General features: G+C 37.7%; 1 protein-coding gene across 8 annotated transcripts in view; it reads left to right on the top strand.

Annotated features, from left to right (window-relative positions):
- Window positions 1-3,178: 3,178 nt before the first annotated feature.
- The window catches only part of Cplane1 (ciliogenesis and planar polarity effector complex subunit 1), a 129,437-nt gene continuing 110,573 nt past the window's right edge, over window positions 3,179-22,042 (top strand). For all 8 annotated transcript variants that reach the window (XM_063258085.1, XM_063258081.1, XM_063258082.1 and 5 more), the window contains exon 1: window positions 3,179-3,686. The gene's annotated coding sequence lies outside the window, so the exon portion shown is untranslated. The remainder of the gene's footprint in view (window positions 3,687-22,042) is intronic.

Raw genomic sequence — 22,042 nt, 5'->3', positions numbered from 1 at the left:
TTATAGACATACAGGCAGTTAAGGAAATGAGCAACTAAAAACATAAAATCCAGAGGCTTTGAATGTTTAGAATTGCCTTTTATTCTTTAACAATATCTGTTTAAATTCCCTTAAAACTATTTTCTCCTGATTATTTTGAGTTCTAGAGTAAATCTTTGTCTTCTAAAGTTTGTTCTCATATATAAATGAGAATTAAGCTATATGGTAAGACAAATCCTAAATTTTATAAAAACTAAGGCTATATGGTTCGACTTCAAATGTAGAATGGAAATACTTTTTACTGTTTTTCATTTTAAATGAACATTTCTACAGAATAACATATTTGAAATTAAACATTTATTTTAAGACTATGTCATGTGTTTTACATTTTGGCAGCTTCTATCAGCAAGAGAACTCTTTGAAACTAAATTATGTGAGATCCAGGAGCCCTGCATCATGTATCCAGCCTACACTTAAATGACCTCCCAAAGCACCTCTGTCTGAGTTCACCCCTTTCTCCTGCTGTCTAGTCTTATCAGAAATATGGATATCATATTTAAAATTTTCTGTCCCTCTAAATGCATTGGTCACTAATTTCTAAGCAAATCTCTTCTTGTCCCGTTTTTAGTTACACTGTTTCATGTGGATCTTTGACATGGTATGTAAGTGATCTTATGCCATTCATTTCTTTTATTTTTTCACAGAGGACAGAATGGTCTTTAAAATGTGAATTTAAATATGTTACCCCTACCTTTTTCCTCAAAAAATGACAAGTTCAGAGGGTGGCATTAAGGACTTCATTGCAGGTGGACAGCGCAGCTGGATATGATTGCACATGCTTCGAACCTCAGTGCTTGGGAAGCCAAGGCAGGAAGACTGCCACAAGTTTGAGGCCAGGCTGGGCTACATAGTTCAAGACCACTTTGAACTATATAGGGAGACCCTGTCTCAAAACAATTCTCAAATTAGTTTTAGCACAAGAAGACTATTGGCACTTAAAACTAAAAAGTTCAAATGTAGAGCTTCTTCCACATGACTAGATCAAGAGTTTCAGTTATCAGCCAGCCGGGCGTGGAGGCAGAGGTGGGAGGATCATTGCGAGTTCGAGTCCAGCCTGGGCTACAAAGTGAGCTCAAGGCCAGCCTGAACTGCATAGTGACACCCTGTCTCAAAAAAGAGGGAAAAAAAAGTTCCAGTTATCTTCAGTTCTCTCTAGTTCATGTCTGTTCTTTTCATATTTAGTCTTTACAGGCAGTTTGCTCCAAACTGTTTTTGGAGGTGTTAAGAGACTAAGGGAGGTGTAATCCTGACATCTCTAAGCTAAAAAGAACTAAAGTGCTTAGAATGACACAGTGGGATAGGATGGTAAAGGATCAATACTTAAAGCATGTAGAACAGGAAAGGAGTGTGTCCCTAAAGAATTTGATTCTGACACACAAAAATCTCTTTATCTATCCACCTAATTACTATTCACTTCTAATGCTTTAATAGACTATAAATCCACAGTTCCAAGAAAATCAACCCAGAACAGCATATTAGAAGGCCACTCCAAGATAATCGTAATCAGATTCTCAGCAAACTAGGAATAAAAAAACTAAGCTTGATACAGGACATCTGTGACAAACATAAAAAACATACTGGTGAAAGACTGAATGTTTTCTCCTTAAGAACAAAACAAGGATGCCTGTTAATTGCTTCTATTTCAATGTGATATAGTGGTCCTGACTAGTGCAATATGGAAAACAAAAGAAATGTAAAGACATACAAATTTGAAAAAGTGAAGTAAACATCTTTATTCACAGATACCAATCATTATGCAGAAAATCTTACATAGAAAATACCTGAGCTAGTAACTAGAATTAAGATTTAGAAAGGTTACAAGTCAGTGTACAAAAATCAATTAAATTTCTCTATAATAGCAATAAGTAATGAAAAAGTTAAGATAGAGTTTGAGGCCAGCTTGGGGAACATAGGAAGACGCAGTCTCAAAGACATTTTAGAAAATAGCATCAAAAACCATATAAGAGGGGCTGGGAATTTAGCTCAGCGGCATAAGCGCCTGCCTTGCAAACAGGCAGTCGTGAGTTCGATCCCTGGTACCGATAAAAAGGAAAAAGAAAAAAAAAAAAAAAAACCATATAAGATTAGTATTAGCCAAATTTTAATGTATATGACCTGAAAACTACAAAACAGTGCTAGAAGAAATTAAACTCTGAATAAGAAATATATTAATGAAGGAGAATACATGAGTTCTCATCAAACACATGTACAGATTGCAGCAATCCCAATCCCCAATCAGATTCCTTCCAGATAATTTCTTAAGAAAAATTAATAGGTTCATATGGAAATTAGGAGGACTGGGAGTGGCCAAAACAGTTTTCAAAAACAATAAACTGCAGTTGCACACTTGTGTAATCCAGCTACTGCGGAGGAGGCAGGGATCACAAGTGTGAGTCCACAGTAACCAAAACAGGAAGCTATTGGCATAAAAACAGACAACCAATGAAACAATAGAGAACCCAGAAACACCCTAAACCAGCTGATTCTAGACAAAAGTACTGAAAGCATGTATTAGCGCCTCAAATCAGCGCTGGAGAAATACCAAATTCACTTAAATTAGACAAATGATCTGAATAGACACATCTCAAAAGAAATAAAAACGGCCAATGAATGTATTTTTAAATGTTCAATACCATTAACCATCAAGAAAAATGTTTTTCCTGTATGTTCTAAGGTACTCACCTGGTCTGTGGAGGGCCAGTGCACAAACTATTTTGGGGTCTGCGAAGGTCTTTGTCAGGAAGGTGGAATATAGCGAACTTAGGTATTAGGGGTTTTTTTTTTTGCGGGGGGCAGGGATTTGAGACAGCGGCTCACTGTAGCCCTTGCTGGCCTCGAACTCGCGACAATCCTCCCAAGTGCTGGGATTGCAAGCGTGCACCACCAGACCTGGCATTAGTTGGCCATTTCAGGGTTCTTATGCAAAGCCCGCCCCCATACCCAGGCATTCAGAAGACCAAGGCCTAAGGAAGATCAGACCAAGAGTATCTTGGCACTGTAAAAGAACAGAACCCCCGAAATTCCGGAGGGGAGGGGTGCAGCACGAGCGAGGAGCAAAGTACTGCTTACTGCGAACAGGCAAGGGCTTGGAGAGGGCGGTGGGGCTCTCGGGCCGGGGGCGGGGCTACGCGCTGGCGGGGCGGGGCCACGATCTGAGGCGGTGGAGGGCGAGTCTCCACGCCAGCTTCCCGCTCTCCGGTTTCCAGGACACAGTCTCGCGTCTCCCGGCCTCGGTGGCAGTCTTCGCCCTCACTGCGAGTCCTTCGGCTCGCTGGCTAGGTGTGGCCCGGGGGAGGTAACTGCAGCGGGCCGCCGCCCCCTCGGGTCCCACAAGACCTTGGGCCTCCGCAGCGCCCGGCCCCGGCCCACCGCGCCGTCGGGGCCTGCAGTCCTTCCCGCGCGGCCTCCGGGTGTCTCCTCGCGCCGGCCGCCATCCTTCCCCGCGGGGTCCCCAAGGACACCGCAGGCCCTCCCTTGGAGCGACTCCTGCCAGAATGTCAAGACGAGGCCCCTGTTTTTGACCCATGATGGTGATAAATTGCACCCTCAAGAATGAACGCGATTTCTCAGACTCCTCCGAGGTGAAAACAGGGAAGAACTTGAGATATTTTCTTGAAATTTCATCCGTCGTTTCGATTTAAATAAAGGTAAACCCCACCCCCGTACTTAATATTTCTTCTGACATATTCTGTATGATTGAATTTCTCTTTCATTCATGAGTTATGCTTTGTGATAATTGTTATTATCCCTCAGATAGCATTAGTTTTGAGAGGCAGGGTGGTGTGTAGGAGAAATAACCTTTGCTATGTAATTGGGTGATTTTAGAGTTCTGAAAGATGAAAAAGATTCTATCCTCACTTCTTGAAATGGGTAACTGTCTTTTTGTCCTTTACATTTTAATTCCAAAACATACATGCAGCTGGGGTATTTTTAAAGCAAATTCCTCACATAAATAAGTATGTACTGTATCTCATCTAGGACAGGTGATGACTTTTTAAAAAAAGAGTTATCATGCCTGGCGTGGTGGCTCATGCCTGTAATCCCAGCACTCGGGAGGCTAAGCCAGGAGGATCGTTGTGAGTTCGAGAGCCTGGGCTACAACGTGAGCTCAAGGCCAGCCTGAACTGCAAAGCCAGACCCTGTCTCAAAAAGACCAAAAAAAAGAGACGGAGTTGACACCTAAAGTAATATTAATTTCTTGATACCTAGTAGAGTCACTGATAGAATCTTGATTCTTAATGAATTAGATTCAGTTTTTCTCGGTTGTGTCTTTTAAAGTTTGTTTGTTTGTTTTGTTTTGTTTTGTTTTGTTTTCCAGACTGGAATCTTGCCCACATGCCAAGGAAGGTCTTGGCAATCTAAGTAACTGGGATAACAAGAATGTACCACCACCTCTGGCAGCTTTTTAGACTTTTAAATCATTTCACATTTACAGAGAAGTTGGAAGAATATTACAAAGTACTTTTGTACTTTTACTCAGATTAGTCCATTGTTGATTTGTCCATTCTTTGTTTATATGTGTTCCTATACAAACTATTTAGTTTGTTTGAACTATTTGCAAGTACGTTGCATATATCATACATTCATTCATTCCTTTAGTATAACATATATCTTAACAGTGATATTACCAAATTCAGAGTTAGCATTGATACATTACTTTGATTTATGCTTTAGTTCATGTCCTATTTTTATCAATTTTTACAAAACTATTATAGCAAATTTCCTGTACAGCATGCAGTTCAGGAAATTATATTGTGTTTAATTACTCTATATAATCATCTTTAGTTTTGAACAACTGATCTTTTGGTTCTCATGACACTAGCATTGTTAAGAAATTATAGCCCCATTTTTAGATGATTTTTTAAAATTTAGATTTGCTTCCTCATGAGTAGGCTTAGATTTGCATTTTTAGACAGAAATACTGTGTAAATAGTGTTAGGTCTTTTTCATGTGATCACCTTACTGGCTAGGATATTATCCTTTATTTCTATAATTTTTCTATTTTTTATGTCAAGTAACCTTTATTTTTGTATCCTGTATATTGTTAATGTAGTATCATGGAATTTTTAAAAAATTTTATTTAAAGAAAGAAAGAAGACAAAATTTAAAAAACAAAATAGAAATAACAAGAAAAAAAGTAGAATACAGAATTCAAAAAACGTTTACATCATAGAATCGCTAGTTGATACATTACATATTGTCATCTTCACAATAGTTGTTAAAGTTTAAAAAATCAAAGCATAAAATGTGGCGAGGCACTCAAACATTGACAGTGCAATCTCATCTGTTCATTGACCTAACAGAAATTTAGTAATATGGTCATCTCTCTTACACACTATACATACCATTATAGCCTTTAGAACACTTTCCTTTCCTTTTACTTTTACAATATCTATGATACTTTTTGGATTCTATTATTCTGTCAGTTCTTATTATTTATTACACTAGCGAGACAATGTGATATTTACTAATGGGAATCTTGTTTATTTCACTAATTCTCATTCTTTATTTTGCTAATTCTCATTCTTTTGTAGGCCATTTACCTACAAAGGCCTCAAGATCATTCTTTTCGTAGCTGAATAGTATTCCATTATGTAAAAATACCACAGTTTTTTCATCCACTCTGTGGTTGATGGACATTTGGTTGCTTCCAAGATTTAGCTATTACAAATTCCACTGCTATAAACATGGGTGCACATATATCACTGTGACATGAACTTTTCAGTTTTTCTGGGAAAATACCCAGGAAAGGAATAGCTTGATTGAATGGAACTTCCAATCCTAGTTTTTTGAAGAATTTCCATACTGATTTCCACAGTGGTTACACCAATCTGCACTCCCCTCAACAGTGGGGAAATGGTCCTTTTTCCATGCATCCTTGCCAACATTTGTTATCAGTTGTTTTCTTTTTTTTTTTTTTTTTTTTTTAATTTTATTTAAGGAGAAAAGAAAAAAAAAGCAGGGAAAGGGTACAAGTTATACAGATTTACAGAAAAAAAATGAACAGTAGGAAATCACTAGTTAATGGATTACATATTGTCATCTTAGAAATAATTGTTCAAGTCACAAAATTAAAGCTTGTAAAGTGGACATTCCATCAATGATACTGCAAACAGTTCTGTTCATTGATCCAATAAAACTCTGTGATATCATTTTCTATCTTATACACTTAAATATACACGCAGTTATATAGTTTGGAGCACTTTCTTTTCCTCTCTTTTGTACCATGACTATTACACATTTTGGGTTTCATTGCTCCCACGGTTCTTATTACTTTTTTGGAAGAGAGTAAAACCAAATGTGACATAACAGAACAGAATCGGTCAAGTCAAAAGGGTGGACATAATAGATAATGTAAAAACATAATACAAGGTGATCAACAATGGTTACCATAATGCCTCCCCCTATCTCTAATAGAATTGCCTATATCGTTAGTTATAATACAATTGAACAAAACAGTAAAGAATAAAACCAACAAAACCAAAACATTGGAGACATTGTAGGTCTTCAAAAGTAGATAAAAGTCAACAAGAATGGGTGTCATAATGAATCTCATTATCTTCACAGCTGATGCCTAAACTTTCGAACCTGATACTATCCAGCAAAACAGAATAGGGGAACATCAGTTAAAAACCAGATGGTGAGAGTAATACAGGGCTTTAAATCAAGGTAATGAAAAGTCAAAGTGGGTTACTATAATATATCCTGCTATTTTTTTCCTTTAATTAAAAGGATAAAGATAAAAAAGTAAATAATGGAGTGGAGATTGAGATAAAAGAGGGCATAACAACGAAACAGTGCAGATCAAAACATAACCATTTAAGCAGAATAGTGTTTCACCACCAGATAATCCTAACCTAAAAGTAGGTACCATATTGTCTTTCTTTGAAATCCTTGAGTACAACTTCGTATACTGTAGCATTAAGTATATCAAAACAATGTAAAACCATTCAAGAGAATGACAGCATTACAGAGTATTTAGAATCGACTAACAGAAAATGAATAATGGTTTCTGTATAATCTCCTTGTCTTTACAAGGTTTTTGCTTATACTATCTTACATAATAAAATCCAGTAAGATACAACCTATTTAGACTATTGGAGACAGAAGGACAAAAGCTAGATGAGACTTCAAAACAAGATGATACTAAATCAGTATTACCTATTAAGATGTCATTTTCTCCAAAATAGCTGTTCCTATCATCCAATCTTCTCTGCCTCATTTCTGTTGAGCTCTTTTTCTGTCAGTAGCTGTCAGTTTGTCTTCTTCATTTTGTTCTCTGCTCCATTCGTTGTGGCCTCTCTGCCATTATTTCTGGATTCTTTGTATTTTTCTTTTTTTAGAATATCCTGCAATACTCTCTGTAGAGTTGAATTGGTGGTTGCAAATTCCCCCAGTTCCTCTTTATCCTGGAAGCACCTTGTTTTTCCATCAATTTCCAGGGACAGTTGTGCAGGATATCTCAATCTTGGCTGGAGATTATTATCTTTCAAAGCTTGAATTATTTCCCCCCACGCTCTTCGTGATTTGATGGTTTGTGAAGAGAAATCTGCTGTAATTCTGATGGGTGTTCCCTTGTAAGTGGTCTGTTTCTTGTCTCTGACAGCTTTTAATATTCTGTTCTTGTATTGAATTTCTGGAATTTTTATTATTATATGCCTGGGTGTTGCTCTGTTTGGGTTGTAGGTAGCTGGGGTCCTGTATGCCTCATACATCTGAGTATCTTTACCTTTTGCTAAATTAGGAAAATTCTCCTGGATTATTTCTGTGAGTAGCTTTTGTAGTTCACTTGTTTGTGTCCCTACTTCTTCTTTTATGTTCTTAATCCTTAAGTTATGGATCCTCTTATCATCTTCTTGTCTTTGTATTATTGCTATTTGTTTCTTTGTTATTTTTAAGAAGTTTTTCATTTCATTCTCCCATATTACAAGTCTGCCCTCCAGTTCAGATAGTCTGTCCTTAGTTTCTTTCAAGCTGTTATGCCAGTCTTCTATAGACTTCTTGGTATCTTGGTAGTCCCTTTGAACCTGCTTCACGTATTCTATGGTTTCTCTGTTTTCTCCATCAAACAATTCTCCCCTTTTTTTCTGTTCTTCCATTCCACCGCCTGTTTTTTCTTGGGTGGTACTTAGCATTTCTCTAACTATTCTGCATACTTCTAGCTTCAGGTCGTTGATAACTTCATTCCTGAATTGGTCTATGAGGCTCTCTATATGGTGCCTTATGTATATTGGTGCGGTGTCTGCTATTGCCTGTTTCTCAGAATTGGGGGCCGAGGAGCCTTTCTTGTTGCTGCCTCTTCCCATGCTGCCTCTTCTTCTCTGTTCCTTATATATGCAAGCTTATATAAGAGGCCCAGCTTCTCTCCCAGTCAGCCACAGCCTGATCGAATTGCGCCAGTTAGGTGTTCCTGCTCACCGCTGCGCACCAGGGAGTTACGGACCAGGCAGCCTAGGCGTCTCCCCTCCCGGCCACCGTCAGGCTCTGGGATCTGGGTTGGGACAGCCTACCAGGTCCGCCAGCAGCGTCACGCAGGCCAGGCACTTTTCACCAATCCCGCCTGAGAGGGGGATGTGTGGCTGGAGTCGCCACCGCGCCCTGCTCCCGCAGGACTGCTTAGGCCCAGAAAGTCCTCCGCTGGAGTCAAACTGTGGTAGAGTGTCAGCTTCTCTCACTCACCTCACCACAAGTCAGTGCACGCCTCCCTGCCGTTCGCAGATTGCCGTTCTCAGAGCTTCTGCGCGTCTCTCTCCTTGCTGAGCCACTGTAGAGGCAGCCAGCCACCACGCAGCGGGAAACCCAAATCGCGGCTTACAATGGCGCGGGGTCCAGCCTCCACACCGAGGCTTTTCTGTTCCTGTTTTAGCACCAGGAATGCATTCCAAGTTGGTTTCTCTCAGCCCAGTTCGTTCCTGAGTCAGCAGAGCATATCTCCACCTGCTTATGTCTCCTTAGTCCGCACCATTCCTGGCTTCTGAGCCAAGTCTTTCAGAGAGCCTCCGGTAGTTGCTGTTATCTGTCCGCCATGTTCTCCCGGAAGTATCAGTTGTTTTCTTGATGACAGCCATTCTTTCCCGGGTGAGATGAAATCTCAATGCTGTTTTAATTTGCATTTCTCAAATGACCAGTGATGGTGAACATTTCTTCATATATTTATTTGCCATTTGTATATCTTCATCTGAGAACAGTGTGTTCATCTCCGATGCCCTTTTTGGAGGGGGTCTTTAAATTTGGGGGGCTTGATGTTTTTTAGTTCTTTATATGTTCTGGATATAAGTCCTTTGTCTGAGGGATTGTTGGCTAAAGTTCTTTCTCATTCTGTGGGTTTTCTTTTCACTTTGTTAGCGATTTCTTTTGAAATGCAAAAACTTTTTAGTAATATGAGATCCCACTTGTTGATTCTTTGAAGTATTTCCTGTGTGGTTTGCGTTTTATTCGTGAATTCTTTCCCTACCCCTATGTCGCCAAGATTTTTACCTACCAGTAGAAAAAGCTACCAGTAGATTTAGTGTTCCTGTTTTAATATTTAGGTCCTTGATCCATTTTGACTTTAGTTTAGTGTATGGTGGTAGGCATGGGTCTATTTTTCATCCTTGGTGTGTGGAAAGCCAATTTTTCCAACACCATTTATTAAAGAGGCTATCTTTTTTCCAGTGAACATATTTAGCCCCTTTGTCAAATATCAGGTGGCTGGGTGTCTTTGTAGTAATGTTTGTATCTTCTGATCTGTTCCATTGATCCTCAGATCTATTTCTTTGCCAGTACCATTCTGATTTTATTACTGTGGCTTTTTAGTTATAGTTTCAAGTCAGGAATTGAGATGCCTCGTGTCTTGCCTTTGTTGCCCAGAATCACCTTTGCTATTCAGGTTTCTTCTGTTTCCAGATGAATTTTAGGAATATTTTCTCTAGATCTGTAAGGTATGTTAATAGTATTTTGATGGCGATTGGATTAAATCTGTATAACAGTTTTGGGAGTATGGCCATTTTCACAGTGTCGGTTCTTCCTAACCAAGAGCAAGGAATATCCTTCCATTTCCTAAAACCCTCTTCAGTCTCCTTTTTTAGAGTAGTGTAATTTTCAGCATATAGGTCTTTTACAATCTTCATTAGGTTGATTCCTAGGTATTTCATTTTTTAAGATGCTATTGTGAAAGGCAGTATTTCCATAATTTCTCTCTCATGGAGTTTTTTGTTTGTGTACAGGAATGCTATTGATTTTTGAGTGGTGACTTTGTATCTAGCTGTGCTGCTGAATTTGTTTATTACCTCTAGTAGTCTTTTAATGGAGTTTGTGGGGTCTTCTATGTAGAGTATAATGTTGTCTGCAAATAATGATAATTTTATTTCTTCGTTTCCTATTTTTATTCCTTTTATTTTTCCCTCTTGTCTGATTGCTCTGGCTAATATTTCCAGAACTTATTGAATAGGAGTGTTGATAGGGGATATCCTTGTCTTGTTCCTGATTTTAGAGTGAAGGCTTTCAGTTTTTGGCCATTTAGTATTATATTGGCTGTTGGTTTGTCATAGGTGGCCTTTATGAGATTGAGATACATACTGTTTTTTCCAAGTTTCTGTAGGGTTTTTGTCATGAAAAGGTGTTGGACTTTATTGAAAGCTTTTTCTGCATCTATTGGGATGATCATGTGATTTTTATTTTTGGTTCTGTTGATGTGGTGTATTACATTTATTGATTTACATATGTTAAACTACTCCTGCATTCCTGGAATAAATCCCACTTGGTCATGTTATATAATCTTTTTGATGATTTGGTGCATTCTATTTGCCAGTATTTTATTGAGAATCTGCATCAGTGTTCATTAGTGAGATTGGTCTATAGTTCCCTTTTTTTGGTTGGGTCTTTCTTTGGTTTTGGTATCAGAGTGATGCTTGCCTCCAAGAATGAGTTAAAGAGCACTGCTTCTCTTTCAGTTTCATTGAAGAGTTTAAGGCATGTTGGCATTAAATCGTCTCTAAATTTCTAATGAATTCAGCCATGATTCCATCCGGACCTGGGCTTTTCTTTGTTGCTAAGTTTTTTTTTTTTTTTTAAATTTTATTTAAGGAGAAAAAAGAAAACAGAAAAAGGGTACAAGTTTACAGAGGGGGTTTCAGAAAAATAAACAGTAGGAAATCACTAGTTAATTACATATTGTCATCTTAGAAATGGTTGTTGAAGTTACAAAATTAAAGCATATAGAGGGGACTTTCAAACAGTGAGACTGCAAAGAGTTTTGTTCAATGATCCAACAAAACTCAGTAATATGGTTATCTGTCTTATACACTTAAATATATATACAGTTACATCTTTTAGAGAACTTTCTTTTCCTTTCTTTTGTACGATGACAATTACACATTTTGAGTTTTATTACTCCCACAGTCCTTATTACTTTTCTTTTTTTTGAAGAAAATAAAACCAAATGTGACACACCAGGACAGAGTCAGTCAAATCGAAAGGATGGACATAATACATACTGTAAAAACAAAATACAAGGTGATCAACAATGGTTACCATACTGCCTCTTGCTGTCTTAAGAAGAATTGCCTAAATCATCAGTTATAATAAAATTGAACAAAACAGTTAAGAATAAGACCAATAAAACCAAAACACTGGAGACATTAGAGGACTTCAAAAGAAGATAATAGTCAACCAGAATGGGCATCACAATGAATCTTATTGTCTTCACAGTTGTTGCCTGTACTTTCAAACTTCATACTATCAAGCATAACAGAATAGAGGAAAATCAGTCAAAACAAGATGGTGAGAGCAATACAGAGTTTCAAATCAAGTACATAGGAAATCAAAGTGGGTTACTATAATATATCCTGCTATTTTTTTATTTATTTTTACCTTAATTAAAAAAATAAAAAGAAAAAAGTAAATAATTTAAAAAAAGGGGGATTAGGGCTGGGGATTTAGCTCAGCGGCATAAGCGCCTGCCTTGCAAGCAGGCAGTCGTAAGTTCGAACTCTGGTACCGATAAAAAGGAAAAATTAGAAAAAGGGGGATTGAGATAAAAGAGGGCATAACAACAAAACAGCACAGGTCAAAACATAGCCATTTAAACAAAATAGTGTTTTTGCTTAAATGATAATCTTGACATAATAGTAGTTACCATAGGGTCTCTTCCCTTAAAATCTTTGGGTATAACTTCGTATACTGTAGTATCAAACATATCAAGACAATATAAAACTGTTCAAGAGAATGACAGTATTACAGGGTATTTAGAATCAACTAACAGAAAATGAACAATGGTTTCTGTATAATCTCCTTGTCTATATAAGTATTTGTTTATATTATCACATATAATAAAATCCAATAAGATACAACACGTTAAAACCGATGGAGACAGAAGAACAAAAGCTTGATGGGACTTCAAAACAAGAGGATATTAAATCAGCACTACCTATTACGATGTCTTGTTTTCTCCAAAATGTCTGTTCCTACCATTCAACCTTCTCTGCCTCATTTCTGTTGAGCTCTTTTTCTGTCATTAGTTATCAGTTTGTCTTCATTTCGCTTTCTGCTCCATTCATTGTGGCCTCTTTGCCACTATTTCTAGAATCTTGGTATTTTCCTTTTTTAGAATATCCTGCAGTATTCTCTGTAGAGTTTGCAAATTCCCCTAGTTCCTCTTTATCCTAGAAGCACCTTGTTTTTCCATCAATTTCTAGGGACAGTTGTGCAGGATATACCAATCTTGGCTGGAGGTTATTATCTTTCAAAGCTTGAATTATTTCCCCCATGCTCTTCGTGATTTGATGGTTTGTGCTGAGAAGTCTGCTGTAATTCTGATGGGTGTTCCCTTGTAAGTGATGTGTTTCTTGTCTTTGACAGATTTTAATATTCTGTTCTTATATTGGATTTCTGGAATTTTCATTATTATGTGCCTGGGTGTAGCTCTGTTTGGGTTGTAGGTGACTGGGGTCCTGTATGCCTATACATCTGAGTATGTTTACCTTTTTCTAAATTAGGGAAATTCTCTTGGATTATTTCTGTGAATAGCTTTTGTAGTTCATTTGTTTGAGTCCCTACTTCTTCTTTTATGTTCTTAATTCTTAAGTTACAGATTCTCTTATCATCTAGTCTTTGTATTATTGCTGTTTGTTTTCTTGTTATTTTTAAGAAGTTTTTCATTTCATGCTCCCACATTACAAATCTGCCCTCCAATTCAGATAATCTATCCTTAGTTTCTTTCAAGCTGCTATGCCAGTTTTTGATAGAGTTTTTAGTTTCCTGGTAATCTCTTTGAACCTGTTTCATGTATTCTGTTTTCTCTATTTTCTCCATCAAACAATTCTCCCCTTTTTTTTCTGTTCTTCATTCCACCATCTGTTTTTTTTCTTGGGTGGTGCTTAGCATTTCTCTAACTGTTCTACTTATTTCTTGCTTTATTTCATTAAATACTTCACTTTTGAACTCGTCTATGAGGCTCCAGAGATACCACTTTGTGTCTATAGGTGCCGTGTTTGATATTGCATGTTTTTTGTCTTCATTCTCTTTTGTATTTACCTTTCCTGCATCAGTGTTTTCAGTTTTGGGGACTGAGGACCCTTTCTTGTTGCTCCCTTTTCCCATACTTTTTGTTCCTTCCATACAAGCGTATGTAGGAGACTCAGTTTTGTTTTTTTTGTTTTTTTTTTTCTCTTTGTTAGTTACAGTTTGTTTGAATCCGCCAGTTAGGTGTTCCTGCCCACTGCAGTGTACTAGGGAGATACAGCCCTGGGCAGCCTCTGCTAGGCCCGCCCCTCCAGGTCAATCTACTGAATGTTTCACTGCTAGGGTACACCGCCAGGCGCAGGGACCTGATTTGGGCTAGCCTACTGGATCTTAGTCCGTGGCATCACCAGGCCAAGCGCTCCCCACCACTCCCGTTTGAAAGGGGGATATACAACTAAAGTCACTGCAGGGCCCTGTTCCAGCTAGTCTGCTCGTTCCCAGAATGTCCTCTGTTGCAGCCTCCTAGTCTATGAAAGGGTGCCCATTTCTCTCACTCACCGCAGGTCGATGCAGGGCTCCCTGCCAGTCCCGCTCTCAACGCCATTTTGTTCGCCCATTTCAGCTCTCAGAGCTTTCATGCATCTCTCTCCCTGCCGTGCAGATTGGGACACAACATTGGCAGCAGGAAATTCAAATCGTGGCTTCCAATGGTGCGGGATCCAGCTTCCGCAATGAGATTTTATCTGTTCCTGTTTAGCATCAGGATTGCATTTCCAGTTGGTTTCTCTCAGCTTAGTTCGTTCCTGGGTCGGCAGGGTATGTCTCCCCTTACGTAGGACTCCTCACACAGCACCGCTCCTGGATTCTAAACTGGTAATCTCAGAGAGCCTCCATGGCTGCTGTTATTTGTCCGCCATGTTCTCCCAGAAGTCCTTGTTGGTAAGTTTTTAATCACATTTTCAATTTCAGTAGCTGATACTGAATTGCTGTATCTTCTTGACTAAGCCTTGGTAGTTCATATGTTCCTAGAAATCTAACCATTTCCTCTGTGTTTTCCACCCTATGTGAGTAGAGATTTTCAACGTAGGTGTTCATGATCTGTTGAATTTCCATGGGATCTGTAGTAATTTCCTTCTTTTCAGTCCTTATTGCATGGATTGAAGTTTTTCTTTCTTTTTCTTGATAAGGTTGGCCAGGGGGTTATCAATTTTGTTTATTATGTCAAAAAACCAGCTCTTTGATTCATTAATTGTTTGTATTGTTTTTTTAGTTTCAATTGCATTAATTTCTGCTCTTATCTTTACAATTTACTCCCTTCTATGAGTTTTAGGTTTGACTTGCTCTTCCTCTTCTAGAAGCTTGAGATGTAGCATTAAGTTATTTATTTGTGTTTGTTCCATTTTCTTGATGTGACTATTTATTGCTATGTTTCCCTCTTAGGACTGCTTTCATTGTGTCCATAGGTTACAGTATGTTGTATCTGCATTTTCTTTTTTTTTTTCTTTTTAATTTTTATTGGTACCAGGGATCGAACTCACGACTGCCTGCTTGCAAGGCAGGTGCTTATGCCGCTGAGCTAAATCCCCAACCCTGTCTTTCCTTTTTATCGGTACTGGGGATTGAACTCACGACTGCCTGCTTGTAAGGCAGGAGCTTATGCTGCTGAGCTAAATTCCCAGCCCCTGTATCTGCATTTTCATTGTATTGTAGGCATTGTTTTATTTCTTAATTTCATCTGTAATCCACTGGTTATTCAGAAGATTGTTATTTAATTTCCATGCATTTATGGAGGTTTTGCAATTTTTTTGCCATTGATTTCCAAATTTAGTGTGCTATGATCAGATATTATGCATGGGATAATTTTGCTCTCTTTGCATTTACTTAAGAATGTTTTATGAGTTAATATATGGGCTGTTTTGGAGAGTGTCCCATGTGCAGCTGAGAAGAATATGTATTCTGATGTGGTTGGGTAGAACACTGTAAACATCCACTAAGTTCATTCGCTCACAGGTATGATTCAGTTCTGTTATTTCTTTGCTGACTTTTTGTCTAGTTGATCTATCTCTTTGTGACAGTGGGATGTTAAGGTCTCCTATTACAAATGTGTTCTTGAGTATTTGGTTTTTCATGTCCATTATTATTTGTCTTATATAGTTGGGTGCTCCTGTATTTGGTGCATATAAATTTATAATTGTTATTTCTTCCTCTTATAGTTTTCTGCTTACAAGTATGTAGTGGCCTTGTATATCTCTTTTAATCCTTCTAGGTTTGAAGTTCACTTTGTCTGCAAACAGAATAGCTACCCATGCTTTTTTCTGGATTCCTGATGCATGGAACACTGTTTTCCACCCTTTGACTTTTAATCTATGAGTTTCTTATTGAGTCAGGTGTGTTTCTTGTATACAGCATATTGTAGGATCTTGTTTCTTGATCCATTCTGTCAGCCTGTTTCTTTTGATAGGTGAATTGAGGCCATTTACATTTATGGATATCACTGATATGTACTGGCTTGACTTTACCATGTTGCGTTCTTTACTGTTAGTTTCCTGCTTTTCTCCCTTGTTTAATTTCTTGTCCAGCGTGGTGGTTTCTTTCTGTTGTTGTTCTGGAGATTGTGGTCATTTTCACTCTATCTAGCATGTCTTTCAGTACTCTTTCTAGGGTTGGTTTGGTGGACATGAATTCCTTCAGTTGTTCTTTGTCATGAAAGTATCTTGTTTCTCCATTAAATTTGAAAGACAGTTTTCCTGGGTACATCATTCTGGGTTGAAAGTTGTTTTCTTTTAGGGCTTGAAATACTTCACTCCAAGCTCATCTTAACTTGAAGGTTTGTCTGAAAAGTCTGCCGTGATTCTAATAGGCTTTCCTCTTGATTGGTGAGTTGTGTCTTTTCTCTAGCAGCTTTTAGTATTCTGTTTTTTTGCTGTATGTCTGGGATCTTAATTATTATACTTCTGGGTTTAGATTTATGTTGGTTGTGACTGTTTGGCTTTCTGTATACCTCACTTATTTGTATATCAGATTTTTTTCCCTATCTGTGGGAAATTTTCTGCTATTACTTCTCTGACTATTTTAGTTATGTCATTTGCATTGACTCCTGCATCTTCACTGATGCTATTAGTCTTATATTGTTTCTCTTCAAATCATCTTGAAGCTGCTGCATTGTCATTTCATGCTGCTTTATTGTTTTTATAAGTTCTACCCTTTCATTATCGCTATCTGCAATCCTGTCTTCAAGGTCTGAAATTCTATCCTCAGCTTCATTTAAACAGTTTTGCCAGCTTTCAATAGAATTTTTTGTTCCTTGGATATCTCTTTGAATTTGTTTCATGGATTCTGCTTGTTTTCTGCATGGTTCATTCAAAGTTTCAATCAATTTCCCATGGTCCTGTATTTTTTTTTAATCTATTTCTTCTCTAGCTATGTTGAGTAATTTATTTACTAAGATTGTTATTTCTGTCTTTATGTAAGACATTATTTCTAGTTTGATTTCCTCTATAGCCCGTATGGATTTGTTTCTTTACTTAATTTGCTATCTTTTCAGAGATTCCTGGTGTATGACCTTTGAAGTCCTGTATTTCAGTATTGTCTGTACTTACTCCTGATGGACTAGATATTTGAGATTGCATTTTGCCTTTTTGTTTTGTCATTTTTCACCTTTTGGGTAAATATTTGGTCTTTCAGTCCCAACAATCTCAACTGTCCATAGTGTGAATTTTAGGGTCCTACTGTGTGGTTGAGTTTTGTCCAATTGCTGGGCACTGTAGAAGAGAGCGGGCCTATTAGGTGGGTCCTATATTCTTTCTGGGCTATCTAGCCTAGAAGTATTGATGTAGGTCAACTCTTAGTTCCTGTGTTTCTATGTCTTCAGGTCACCAGATCTTCCTATCTAGTGTTTGTGTCAGCTGAGGCCCTACTGTGTCAATGGAGGTCTCATAAGCTCTTTTAATTTTCTCCAAGTTGGAGGAGGCCTTATTGGCACACTCCTCAACCTATCTGATGTTCTCTGTGTGGAGGGGATTATCCACTCTCTTGCCAGGCTCGCCAAGGTCTTACAGTTGGAGGGAGCTTCACTTCCATTCCTATTTACTAACTGCAGACTTCTATTTTAGGCACAAACTCACCACACTGACTGGAGCCTGCTGAGGTCTTCTGTTTGGGTGAGGGGTTCCTGAGTCTCCCATCCAGCCAGTACGGTAATCCACTGTAATCCAAGGTTCTGGGAGAAGCGGTTGGATCCAAATATCAGCTTTAGTACTAGGTCTAGGAGGCAGGTGGACTTCCCAAGGGCCAGGCTCACAGCGGTGTTCCTGGGGAGGGGCAAGCCCAGCATCAGCAGTCCAAGGTGGCTTGGTCATGCCAGGGTGTCCTAGGTGTTCCTGTGGAGGGGAAGGCCCAGCAGCGGCAGTCCAAGGCCCTATTTTTTTAATTAATAAGTAAAACGTGGGCTGGGGATTTAGCTCAGCGGCATAAGAGCCTGCCTTGCAAGCAGGCAGTCGTGAGTTCGATCCCTGGTCCCGATAAAAACGAAAAAGACAAAAAAATAAATAAATAAAAGTAAAACGTATAGACTTGTTTTTGATTGGATTTCTTCCTTCCCTTTGCTTGATTTACATCCACTGATGATTCTTGCCCGAATTTATTTATGATTTTGCAAAATAGTGACATTTCACACCTACCATTATAGCACTATGATCTCATTGATTTTTTTTTTTTTTTTTTTTTTTTTTTTAGTCAGGGTCTCGCTATGTAGTTCGAGCTGGCCTCGAACTCACTTCGTTGCCCAGGCTGGTCTGGAACTCACGGATATCCTCTTGCCTCAACCTCCTGAGTGCTGAGATTATAAGCATGTGCCACCATACCTGCCTTCGTCTCATTGATTCTTAATAGATTGTTTGTGTAGCTTATTTATTTTACTCTCAGACTGTCCCAGATATGTACCATCAAACTCGTTCCTATATCTTTTTGTTTTGCTCCTAGTGTATGTTCACTGCCTTAGTTTAGAGCATGGTGGTTCAGGTCTGTTTGGCATTTTCCCTGCACTAGCCTTGAAATCAGCCATTTCCCCAAAGACCCCGGTTCATCTTAGAGGTGGTACTTAGAAACCAATATCCACATGGTAGATGTGGTCATCCCTGCTGAAGTATCATTCTAAGTTGTTTTAGCATACAAAGGTAGAAATCATGAATTCTTATACTAATACCTCCAATTCTAATCCAACCCCTTTGGTGCTCTGCCTGTCCTTTCCCCAATGTATAGCTGCCTACCCTTCCTTCCACACTGAATTCTAGCTGCTGTAACACCTATCTATATATTCATTTACTCAGTCCTACAATATATTTAGTTATACATGTATAATGGTTTCCCTTTCTCCTTTTAAAAATGCCATTTATTTGTTGAAAATCTGCATCATTTATTCTATAACATAGTATATCTAGTATTTTTTTCATAGTTTGGTTGATTATATTCTGATGTGTTAAAATGTTCTTTCAATCTCTTGTCAAGTGGTCGTTATTTTATTTTGTTTTGTTTCCTTTTGTTTTGTTTTTGGTCTTTTTGAGACAGGGTCTTACTATGCAGTTCAGGCTGGCATTGAGGTCACTTTGTAACCCAGGCTGATCTTGAACTCGCGACAGTCCTTTTACCTCAGCCTTCTACGTGGTTAGATTTACATACAGGTTCAAGTTTAGTTTTAAATCCTTTATTTTTATTTTTTGTGGTTCTAGAGATCAGGACTTTATGTGTGGTAGGTAAATCCTTTCCTTCTGAGCTATATACCCAGCCCAATTGTTACAGGAATATTTCATAGATGTCTTTGTATACTTACTATTTACATAGTATCATATCAGGATAAATCTAATCTCCATTCATCTCACTGTTAGCAATTTTATGATTAATTGTATCAGATTTAAAAGTTTCTACACAGGAAAAGAAACAATCAACCAAATGAAAACCAAGTGAAAAGACAAAAGGGGAAAAGCATTTTGCCAACTAATCCTCAGACAAATTTTAGCTAGTATAAAAACTCAAAACAATTAGACTCTACAAAATAAAAGAACCGATCCAAAAATGCACACTTGAAATAAATAAAAAATTCTCAGAAAAAGTACAAATGACCAATGAATACATAAAAAAAATGTTCACTAGCTCTAGCAAGTTAAAACAACACAGAGCTGAATGTAGTAGTGCATATCCATAATTCCAGCAATCTGGTTGCTGAGGCAGAAGGACTGCCACAAGTTTGTGGCCAGACTGGGCACATAGGGAGTTCAAGGCCAGTCCGAACTATATGATGAGACCTTGTCTCACCCACCCCCCCCAAAAAAAAAACACAACACTAAAAAAAAACCCACTGAAATTCTAACTTACTCCAGAAAGAATGGCTGGTGAAGGCTGCTGGGAAAAAGGAACCTTTCCATGTTGTCGTGGGAAATGAATTAGTACAGTCAGTATGGAAATAAGTATGGAGATTCCTCAAAAAAACTAAACCTAGAAATATCATTTGACCCACCTATTCCCTTTCTAGGGATCTTCTCAAAAGTGTTAAAGACATCATACCACAATGCTGAATGCATACCTATGATTATAAGGGCACAACTCATAAGAGCTAACTCTTGTAAGCATCCTATATGTCCATCAATAGATGGATGGATTAAAAAATGTGGCATTTATACAAATGGGATATTACTCTGACATAAATAAGGGTAAATTTGACACATTTGTAGGAAAATGGATCCACTTCCAGACCATAAGGTCTGAAATAAATCAGACGCTGAAACTTAAATATCACACGATTTCTATGAAATCCAAAATATAAATAAAGAGCAAAATAAAAGACAGATAATAGCAAATAGTGAGGTGTTGTGCAAAATGGACATTTTCCTGAGAGTTTAACCCTCATGAGTCCCAGTGTTACTTTTTCCACAAACCTCAAGATACTCTTAGAGTATATCTTTAGCATATTATTTCATTGTATTATATCTGCACCCGAGTACATCTTGGCTGTAATATTGAAGGTAAAACAGGTCTGTGGTCAGTATTATTTCTTAGTGCATGCATACTAATGCATAAAAGCCATGTTAGTTATGAAGTGATATTTAAAAGGTTTTATAATTTATAAGAATCCTTGATGCATTGTTACAAGTGTTTAAGAGTTACTTGATGTTTGGAAAAATTAGATGAGCTGAGCACCATTTTTCCTTATTTGCAATAATGTAATAAAGTTTCCTGGTATCTGAAAATTTACCTACCTCCAAAAAATAAACAAAAATTTGGAGAATAAGGGATGCCTGTATTTTATTTTATATCCTTTTTGTCTCTTGATTTCTTTTTTTTATTTTTAAAAAAAGATTAAGATAAAAGAGAACATAACAACACAGGTCAGAACAATTTAAGCAACACAGTGTTTCACCACAAGACAACCCGACATAACAGTAGTTGCTATAGTGTCCCTTCCCTTGAAATATTTGAGTATACCTTCATATACTATAGTATGAAACATAATAAGACAGTGTAAAACCATTCAAGAGAATGAAAGTAGGGTATTCAGAACCAACGAAGAAAAAACGAACAATGGTTATTATATTATCTCCTTGTCCATAAAAAATTTTGTTATTACTATCACATATAATAAAATCCAATAAGATACAACATGATAAAACCGAAGAAGATGGAAGAACAAAAGCTTATGGGACTTCAAAACAAGATATTACATCAGCACTAGCTATTATAATGTCTTGTTTTCTTCGAAATAGCTGTTCATACCATCACAGACAGTAAAATCAAAGAGCCTAGAATAAAACCATTCCAACTAATGAATGAAAACATTATAAGGCTTCAAAGCAATATAATGGGGATTGATGATTACCACATACTATTCATGCCATTTCTTACACTAGATATTAGGTATTTATACATGTGAGTTTGATTTATTTCACTTATGAGTATGTTCTCAAGCTGCACCCATTTATAAATATCTCAATGTGATCATTCTTTAGAGCTAAGTAGTACTCCATTGTATAAAAATACCACATCTTTTTTATCCATTCCTCAGTTGATGGACACTTAGGTTGTTTCCAAGATCTGGCTATTACAAATTGTGCTGCTATAAACCTGGGTGCACATACATCACTGAGATATGATGTTTTCAGTTCTTCTGGGACTATGCCTAGAAGTGGGATAGTTGGAACAAGTGGGACTTCCAATCTCAGCTTTTTGAGGACTCTCCAGACTGACCTCCACAATGGTTGCACCAGTCTACACTACCACCAACAGTGCAGGAGAGTTCCTTTTTACCCACAGCCTGTCCAGCATTTGTTGTTGGTGGTTTTCTTGATCCTGGCCATTCTTTCAGGAGTAAGATGGAATCTCACTGTGCTTTTAATTTGCATTTCTCTAATGAGTAATGATGCTGAACATTTTTTCATGTATTTATTGCCAGTTTTATTTCATCTGAGAATTGTATATTCATCTCAGATGACCATTTTTGGATTGGATCTTTGAATTTTGGGGGTCTGATTTTTTAAAATTCTTTCTATGTTTTAGACAGAAGTCCTTTGTCTGA

The sequence above is a fragment of the Cavia porcellus genome, unplaced genomic scaffold (genome assembly GCF_034190915.1).
Source record: "Cavia porcellus strain 051 isolate PalLab524CR breed Dunkin Hartley unplaced genomic scaffold, mCavPor4.1 scaffold_11, whole genome shotgun sequence".
NCBI classification, from domain to species: Eukaryota; Metazoa; Chordata; class Mammalia; order Rodentia; family Caviidae; genus Cavia; species Cavia porcellus.
This window is presented reverse-complemented; position numbering and strand designations above follow the sequence as displayed.